The sequence below is a fragment of the Agrilus planipennis genome, unplaced genomic scaffold (genome assembly GCF_000699045.2).
Source record: "Agrilus planipennis isolate EAB-ADULT unplaced genomic scaffold, Apla_2.0 scaffold82, whole genome shotgun sequence".
Lineage (NCBI taxonomy): Eukaryota > Metazoa > Arthropoda > Insecta > Coleoptera > Buprestidae > Agrilus > Agrilus planipennis.
Window position 1 is genome coordinate 596,979 of NW_020442454.1, and position 9,264 is coordinate 606,242.

General features: G+C 33.2%; 1 protein-coding gene and 1 non-coding gene across 2 annotated transcripts in view; one reads left to right on the forward strand and one right to left on the reverse strand.

The window, feature by feature from the left end:
- The window catches only part of LOC108736570 (homeobox protein aristaless-like), a 240,590-nt gene that overhangs the window by 15,129 nt on the left and 216,197 nt on the right, over positions 1–9,264 (forward strand). The gene's annotated exons all lie outside the window — the stretch shown is intronic.
- On the reverse strand, positions 8,623–8,695 carry Trnah-gug. The gene has a single exon. It is a non-coding gene; the product is annotated as a tRNA-His (tRNA).

Here is a 9,264-nt window from a genome sequence, read left to right on the forward strand (position 1 = left end):
ACTATCAATCGTTTTGTTCAGAGCTTTCAAAAGTTTTTGAATAATGAAATATGAGCAGACGCGTTATTCAATTTTTGAATTGAATTTTTACAAATCTTGACGATCATAAATACGTATAAAAATTTTCAAAATAGACATGATGTGAAGGTTCACATGAATCATGACACAACCAAAATTTTCCAATAAAAAAATGTCTCCTTAAAAAAACTTGCGGAAGGCTCTCTTGAAGCTTCTTTTAGGAATCGAATGGTAATGAATAGTAATTGGGAAGAGATAGATGAATCGGATGAAATGAATGTAGCAGAAAAGTGAAAGATTGTCTCTGGAATATGACTGCCTTAGCATTTGCCTAAATCGGAGGTAGACAAACTTTTAAGCTGGAAGAGCCATTCACAATAGAAGCATTGTTTTCACCCCGATGATTCCTTAAGCTTTGGAAATGTAATAATGTGCTAATCTCCATATCTACTGTCAAATGAAGCGATTTATTTTCAAAACCAACTACTTCTTTCAGTAATAAAAATGCAGTGTTTCCTTTTCCTTGAAGGTTTAGATTTAGTTCGTTGAGATGCACTGTAACGTTAGTCATAATGTGCAAGCCTCTTGTTTTAGGTATACGCGTGCGCTGCGTGTCTGTCCGCTCCACTTTAGCTTTTTCTTAAGGAACTTGAAGAATCGCAATTGTGTCTTGAAAGGGCCGTGATTTTCCGAGCTCGAGTCTAAATGATTCAGAGAAATCACAGAACTAGAACAGAGAGACGTAAATTGCTAACTATTTAAATGTTGAAATAACTTACCTTGTCCCACCGAGCGGTATACCTACAGATGTAGACCAATGCTTAGTATTCTGGAGGATATCGGTTCTATTCCGGGTATGTCTGTCCTGGTCCAAGTTTTTCTGTGGTTTTCATGGATCATATAGACAGATGCTGGAGTAGTAATACTCAACAGATAATATTTCACTGCCTTCTGTCTTCATTTCTTCTTTGTCATCTTTCTCATCCCAACCACCACTCATCCATTCCCACGATTCCTAAAGTCCATTCCCACGATTCTTAAAAAGGGTCTGAAAAGGATCTTCCGCGTAGTCCAGAGGGACTGGCCGCCTACCAGCAGTAGTAGATGGTGGAATGAAGCACCCAGAATCCATACAGTTTGACTACTGCCTATCACCATGTAAATAAATTAAGCAGTAGTGTTGCGTTGAAATAACAGTATCATGATTTTTTTCTGTAATTATAAAAATGTTTTAGTGTAGGTTTGATGAATTGCTTGTCAATAAAGGCGATAAAATTAACTTACGGTATTATTAAAAAGTCTAATCAGAAGATGGAAAGGCTACTTTCGATATGCAGCATGTTATCATTTAATTAGAATTTTTAATTATAAATAGCTAATTTTGACACACACTATGGCAATAAAGAATGGGCAAGTGTAAATGTCTAAATTCGATAATTTAAAGCAAGACTGCTCAACCCTATGCTCGTTCACAGTGTGACGGCAAACGAACTTAAAAATAAATTCCCGACAAGGTGAAAAAGTGTTGTGTTGTTAAAGAGGCTTAAAAATTTCTCCCTGAGAAAAACCATTTCTTCTTTTTCACTAAAAAGAAAGAAATCTCGTAAGATGTTTTGAACATGGATTCAAGTTTTTTGTACCATTTAACGAAAATATTCTGTTGGTTGAATAAATCCTTTTAAGATATTAAAAAAGTCTTTTCCGACAGCATTACTAACAGGTACTCTTTTTAAAAATTATGATTATGTTCATAATGCTTCTTTATATTACAGCTTCTTGGGATTACAATTAAGTTTCATAATATTGATTTAGAAGTCTTAAAGATAAAACAGTAATTTTCAGTGACCTGCTAGTTTGACACGACTGTTAAAAATATTGAGCAGCGTTGTTTTAGAGTATGCACTGTAAACAGCGACGGGTTCAACTAGTTTAAAAGATAAATTTTTACATTGTATTACCTATAATTATGATCTCAAAAATTATCGTATTTATTATACCTACGTATTAAATATTTATCTTCAGTTTTCTTGTAATTATGAAAATATTCCAATTGCGTTTTAATTGAAGAACAGTTGGTAACACTTTTTATTTTATGAACTACTACAACTTGCGTGGTAAACGCCATCTGTAGTATATTGCTGCTTTTAGTGGAATTCCAAAATCTTCAACAAGGTCCATAAGGATATCAACTTGTCGAACTGAACCCACGGACTAGCTAACCCAACGTGATAAGCCCATAACCAAACAGAACAAAAAGTTCATAGTGGTCAGTATTCTACCAAAACCATCTTATTTGATCTCATCAGCGCGTCATAGGTAAATAATTTCGACAAAACACGGGCCCACACTATTTACTACAAATAGCGTGGTAAACACCATCTGCAGGATTCAGTTCGACAAGTTGATATCCTTACGGACCTTGTTGAACATTTTTAAATTCCCTTACAGGTAGCAATATATTACAGATGGTGTTTCCCATGATGTTTGTAGTAATTCATAAATTGCTGTCTTAAGGCAGAAGGTAGAGCGTAGATCTGTGTTCTATCGAAATTACCATCGTCCGAATGCTAAGTAATGGTCTAAACCTCTAGGCCTTGCCGCTCGGTGGTAGAATACTGATTAGGTACCATGAAATTGCCGTTTTGAATTTTATTCAGTTTAATTTCTTTCTGGTGAAAATTAGACAGATGTATATACTTTTAAATGATAATCTCTATCCTGGTTCTTTTTGGCAATGCAACATAGGTAACTAGTACTACAACATTATATTAAATTCGGTGATTAATCTAATAATCCATATCTGTGGTAAACATTCCGACTTTTCTTTAGTTAAATACACAACTGCAGCTGTGAAAAAGTATACTTCTTTTAGCTAGTAAAAACAAGTAAACGATGTAATCGGCGTTTTACAGTAATAATAATTGGACATTTTAGGTACGCTACACAGCGCTCAAAATGTGTACTTTTTATGTGTGTACCTTACATAAGGTAATTTCCTTTCTCCTTTTAAAGTCAAGAATTGATGCACTTTTCCGCAAAAGACTTCTGCATCATTTGTCGCTGATTACGAACAGTTTGCTTGTACAGATTTTGATACTTGATGTTGAAGTGATACCAGCAAATTCGATAATCGTGTTCTTGCATTGTCAAAATAGCATAAGCCAGCTTCTTCAAATAATTAAATGTGTTTGGTAACGCATTCCATGTTTCCAAAATTTTGTTATTAGCATTTTAACTTGCATTACCTGTCAATCTTTCTGTTTCAATTACAATAAAAGCTCTTTATTCGCGGGGTGTACGTTCCATAAATATGCCGCGAATACAGAAACCGTGGATATGGAATGCTAATTAGTATGGAATCATAGGGGATACGTTCTAAGGTTCCAAAATAAAACTAATATGTATCAGAATAAAATCAATTTATTCAGAAATTCGCAATTAAAATTAATCGTTGTAATCAGCTTTAGACAAGGGTTTACAAAATTTAGTGATTTTTTCTTATTTTGAATTTTGAATTAGTCCACACCCTTACATCCTTTATAAAAGTCGCCTCGGCACGTACATACTTAAAAGATGCCGATATATTAAGGGGATTCAGTAGTACATGCGCCATAGGGTAAAAACATATGTTTATCGCTTCTAGATATCATGAGTTTAATTTTTGGAACAGATGTTTGAAATTTTGTAAAAAGATAGATAAAGCTTTGTTCTAAAGCTTGTCGAAGGCCATTTTTTAATTTATTAATTTCTATTGAAAATACGTGTCCTACAAGAAGCATCATTTTAAGCACTTGTAAAAGCTTTTAATGACCATATTGTTGAAAACCAAAAACGTATCGAGATAGTGTGAACCTTTGTCTACAAAAAATCAGACATTTATCTCACAGTATTAAATCACAATGTTTAGAATAGAAACCCATATTTTCGGAAAAATTCATACTAGGTACGAGCGGTCTACTGCGGTCAATCCCCTTATGACACCAAATCCGTTTTTGTTTACCGATTGAATCCGCGAATGATGAAATTTTTAATACAAGAACTGGGTTGCAATTTTTTCACTCGCGAATAATTAAAACGCGAATAAGTATACTATGAATAAGTAACATTTACTGTATTTCTAATTTTTCCCTTGTTTCATCAAATTTTTGAATCCATCGTCATGAAATACCTACTTAACACTTTTTGTCGTAGCACATAAGGAACTTTATGATTGAAATTAGTGACGTGTCCAAAATATTGTGTCGCGTGCCATTAGTTCGCCGTCCCTGTCCTAAGAATTGTATACAATGACGGATTTCATACATCTTCAGTAACAGATACATCAATCCAAAGAGAATAAGGCTGTGGAATCGTAATTCACCAGTGACCATTTCTATTTTTACGCTGGTATAGCAACTGTTACAAAAAATATGTCCATTTGTCATGGTTTGTCTAAAAAGAGAGCGTTAGATAATTGCCCTTATTACTATAGTTATTTGTAGCAAAACCAAATGTTGCGTTCATCCATTTCATAACTTTAAATTACCTACTTGACGCATACCAAAAGAACAATTTAATTGATTAATTTTCTACTGTCGCAATACGGCTAGCTTTAGGAACCCCCTAAAACAATAGTTCATTCAATAAAAACAACACATGTTTAATAAACTACGAAATTAGACCAAAATGTAAATGTACCTAATATTCTATTGTGTTGACGGGTCCTTAAATATTTGCTTATATACAAATGTAATTATTTTTAATATACTGTTTTGGGAAGTAATGATGAAACTTTTTATAAAAGTAGGGCGATTTTTTTTAAACAGAAAATAATAAAACGAGACATTGATGTGAAAATTTATTTAAATTTGGTACAAAATTTTATTTATTTCATCATACAATAACTGCAATTTGTAATGGAGAAGAGTTTTATTATTTTCTCTTGACAACAGGATAGCTTATTAATGTAAGTCGAGAAAAGTGCATAAAGACAGACTATAATTAAATTTCCGAGTTCTATAAAATTTAACAAAACTGGAAAAGTATGCAGGCTAGGGATGGAAAGAAAATGCATACCATTTCTTCCAAATAATAAAAAAAAATACAACGTGTAATTATACAACACACAAACATACCGGGGTAGGGGTTAAGGAATTGGCTTAATGGTATTATTTGTACACTATGCTTCGCACGAGTGCAATGCTGATAGTAAATATACTATANCCTGAAAAAGTAATGCTACTCTCCATCCCGTTTCAACCCCTTCTGGATGAATTAGATTACAAAAGTAACACTTTTTTTTGTAGGTTATGTACCTAACTAATACTGCCCAAAATATTCGAAGTCCACTTTATTATTTTATTAGGAAATAGTTCACATATTAGATGTGCTCATGATTAACATGCTTACGTCCTGTGGGTGGTCAAAAACTGTCGATGAAAATTGTAGGCTAGTATGACTATTCGATCGTGGTAATGTTTATTTATAAATTCCGTGAAAATCAGTTGACGTATGGATGAATTTTCATACTGTCACTATTTTAGATGCTGAAGCTAGAGGATTTGCAAACAGCCCCAAATCGTCATACGTCAAGTGTTTTATTAATTTTTTTATTGAACGATCTTAACAATTTAAGTTAAAAATAAATGGTTGATTATACATTTTGAATAAGTCATTAAATTGACATGTTTTTCGGTTTTAAGATGAAAAACTGCCCATTTTCGAGTTTTCGCAGATGAAATTGTTGTAGGTTATGCTAAAATGAAGCCACTTGCAGAATAAAACCTAAATAATTTAAAAGAGAGAAACGGAGATGGTGCATGTTCGAAAAGACCGATAGGATCTAATAATCAGATGGTCAAGTAAGCCGAATTATAATTCTGGTGTAGATTCGGATAGTGAAAGTCTATAAGTCTTTAAGAAACAACTAATTCGAAAAAAGAAAATTATCGTCAAAGGCTATAGCTACTCACTTTAGAACTCCGAAGTGAAAGTACGTTCGCTAAATACCGCCGAACGTTTAGAACGGCGCGGTGTCTAATTTTGCACGCATAGTCTAAATGCACCTTTATGTATTTCGTGACTTACAATTGAACTCGTAAGAGTGCACCACCGTATACACCAGTATATATTATTAATTATTGATATTAATCTGCTTGGTACATAATATATTTAATGGACGTGTGCAATTTTTCAACGTCATATAATTACGAATTGCATTAGATTTTAAAGTTTTATAAATAGTTATTTATTTTAATTGAACACGCTTTGCGATATAAATAAGACATAAAGTTCTTTTTTACAGCGAACTTGATTAATGTGCGTGCAACCAAAGTAGGTACTTACATTTAGTTGCATTTCGCCTAATTAGGAGTAAAATAACAATAAACAGTAATCAGGTGTGTATACATGTATAGATACATCAAGCAGGCAGATATATTCTCCAGGTCGTATTTTAAACTAAGGGCAAGTTATATCGACGTTGTGCGGATATCGAATAATTTCTATGCGGCAGGTGTTGTAAATCGTATAGCTAACGCACTAATAAAATGCATCAGCGGACGCAATAGTGTGCTGCGGCCGGGTCGGAAACACTATTCAAAAATTCAAAATGGCGCCGTGTGGCATGGCGTTGGTCGGAAAAGATTTCTTTGTTGCCGGCCGAACAGATCGCGCGCTAATTGGCGTCTAGCTCGCGGCTACATTGTTTTAAACGCTGATTAGAATTTACGAGCGGCGTTCCAACTTTTAATGCGACGTCTTGAACCGAATTAACTTTATTATGATTTTAATATCGAACTGGTCTAAGTTAACAGCGCAACGCGGCCAACTAAGAAAGACTGATTCTTTCCCGGCCGACGAGCAAAGTGAAAAGCAGCGCTTGTTAAAAGTTAATTAGGTTTATGCGCGTCTTTCATTAATATTGTTTAGATATTTATTACCTTCGTTTCACTTAATTGTGATTTATTTGTCGAGACGCGGTTTTTATGACGTATCCTTTTAGCGAATTGTTCCCCGAAAGCGAGAACGAATTAAGGGATACCCGCGTTAACGACGCGACGCCAAACCACTTGCCCGAAAATAAGGTTGCAATTACTATGTACCAAATTCTCAATAGTTTAGATATCTAATTCATTATTCTTTCTGAAGAATGTGTAAATCTTCTTGAGGCATTAACTATCATGCAGTTTATCTACTTATCTGCTCGAAGTAGATAATGTTTCATTTGGGCATTGACAGTCACTGATTCTAATGTATATGTTAGCGGAAATGTATGGAATCTAGGATTGTATACAATTCCTAGGAAATGTATACAATTCCTAGGCTATTTAGGAAATTTACAAAATATTGTTTCAAAGATTTATACATTTCTTGAATAGCCTCGGAATTGTATACAATTCCTAGGAAATGTATACAATTCCTAGGCTATTTAGGAAATTTACAAAATATTGTTTCAAAGATCTTTTAATACACAAATTTCTTGGGAAATGTACTTATATTTTTGTATGTATTTCCTAGGAATTGTATAAAATTCCGACATTGTACTAGAAAATGTATAAAACTAATGCTTTCTGTGAATAAAATAGACCAGGGCAAAGACATTAAATAAACTCTAAACTATCCTAAAAGCCTAACCAAACAATGACGTCACCAATGCATATGAATTTTTAGTACGTTGTAGAGGAGAATATGCTGATTATTTTGATATATATATACATATACATATCTAAACATATCTATTTGTATATATATATATATTATATTGGACGCGGAAATGATGATGAAGCATAGTTGTCGAACATTGAAAAACAATATTTGGCGGCCTGCTTAGAGATGTATATGCATTGGTGACGTCATTGTTTAGTTAGGTAAATTTATGACAGATTAGAGTTTATTTGATGTCCCTGCCCTGATATGTTAGAGTATTTTATTCACAGGAAGCATTAGTTTTATATACATTTCCTAATACAATATCGGAACTTCATACAATTCCAATGTGTGAATTAAAAAATCTTTGAAACAATATTTTATAGATTTCTTAAATAGCCTCGGAATTATATACATTTCTTAGGAATTGTATACAATTTCAATAGATTTCACACATTTCCAGTAACATATACGTACATAACATTTGTGCGTACAGACACGGTTTACAAAATATACCTGACTATTTTATTTAAAAGCTTGTGAAATTTACTTTAGTGAAATTTTCCTTTCACGGCTTTTTTGGAAAACTTGAATTTTCTCTAGGAAATGACTTAAAATTTTGTGATTATGAAAAATTTACAGTATAAAACTGGATGGATGGTATTTAAAAAAAATCTCTAACCTGACCCAATTTAATGTATCTAACATATCCATTTTTACATACACCGGGTTCGGTGGAGTATTTCGGCTATTTTAACCAACTTTTTAAAGTTTAATATACAAGTATATACCTATTGAATAAAATATTCTTAAGAATAGGTTGGTTAAGGCTAATACCTGAAACATTGTCGATATTGTAATAAATTGAAGAACATAATGGTTTATATTTGGAACGTTTTGATATTTACTAGTGGTTAGTATCAAATATTAATATGAAACTACCTAAGGTTAATGTAGGAAAATTTGTTGTTGTTGTTACACTCTCGCCGGGAATCGAACCCGGGACCTTTGACTTCACGTACCAATGCTCTGACCACTAAGCTACGAGAGATGACGACAGCAACAACGACAAACCGTGCTTATATACTCATAGTATTAATATAATTAGATTAATTCGACAGATCTGTAACCTATCCGATTCCCGGCGAGGGAATCGCAACAAATTTTCCTTTATTAACTTGAGGTAGTTTATAGTGGTTAAAAAACTGAAAATGAATTTTCACATTAACGTTATTGTTTATCTTATATCACGTACATTTATATATACCTATATATGTTTTTTATATTTTACATATTTGATTTTTTTAAATTAATTTTAACTCAAAATTAATAAACTATCGTGAAATCCGTTGTTATGAAATACCTACCCCCTGTGGAACGCTGCGGTATGATCTTTAGATGCGCCGCAAGTGAATATTTCGTATTTATAAACTGTGCACATTTAATTGCGTGGGGCAATAAACTAGTCCTCCCCCACCCTCTTTTTAATTCAACTTGCTGTATACACAGACGAACAATGTAAACAACAGATTAGCATTATTGGCCACAAAAGCAATATAATCTTTCAAAGCAATCATCTCCACTTTATGCTAATGCAAGACATAAATCAGGCTTTTATCC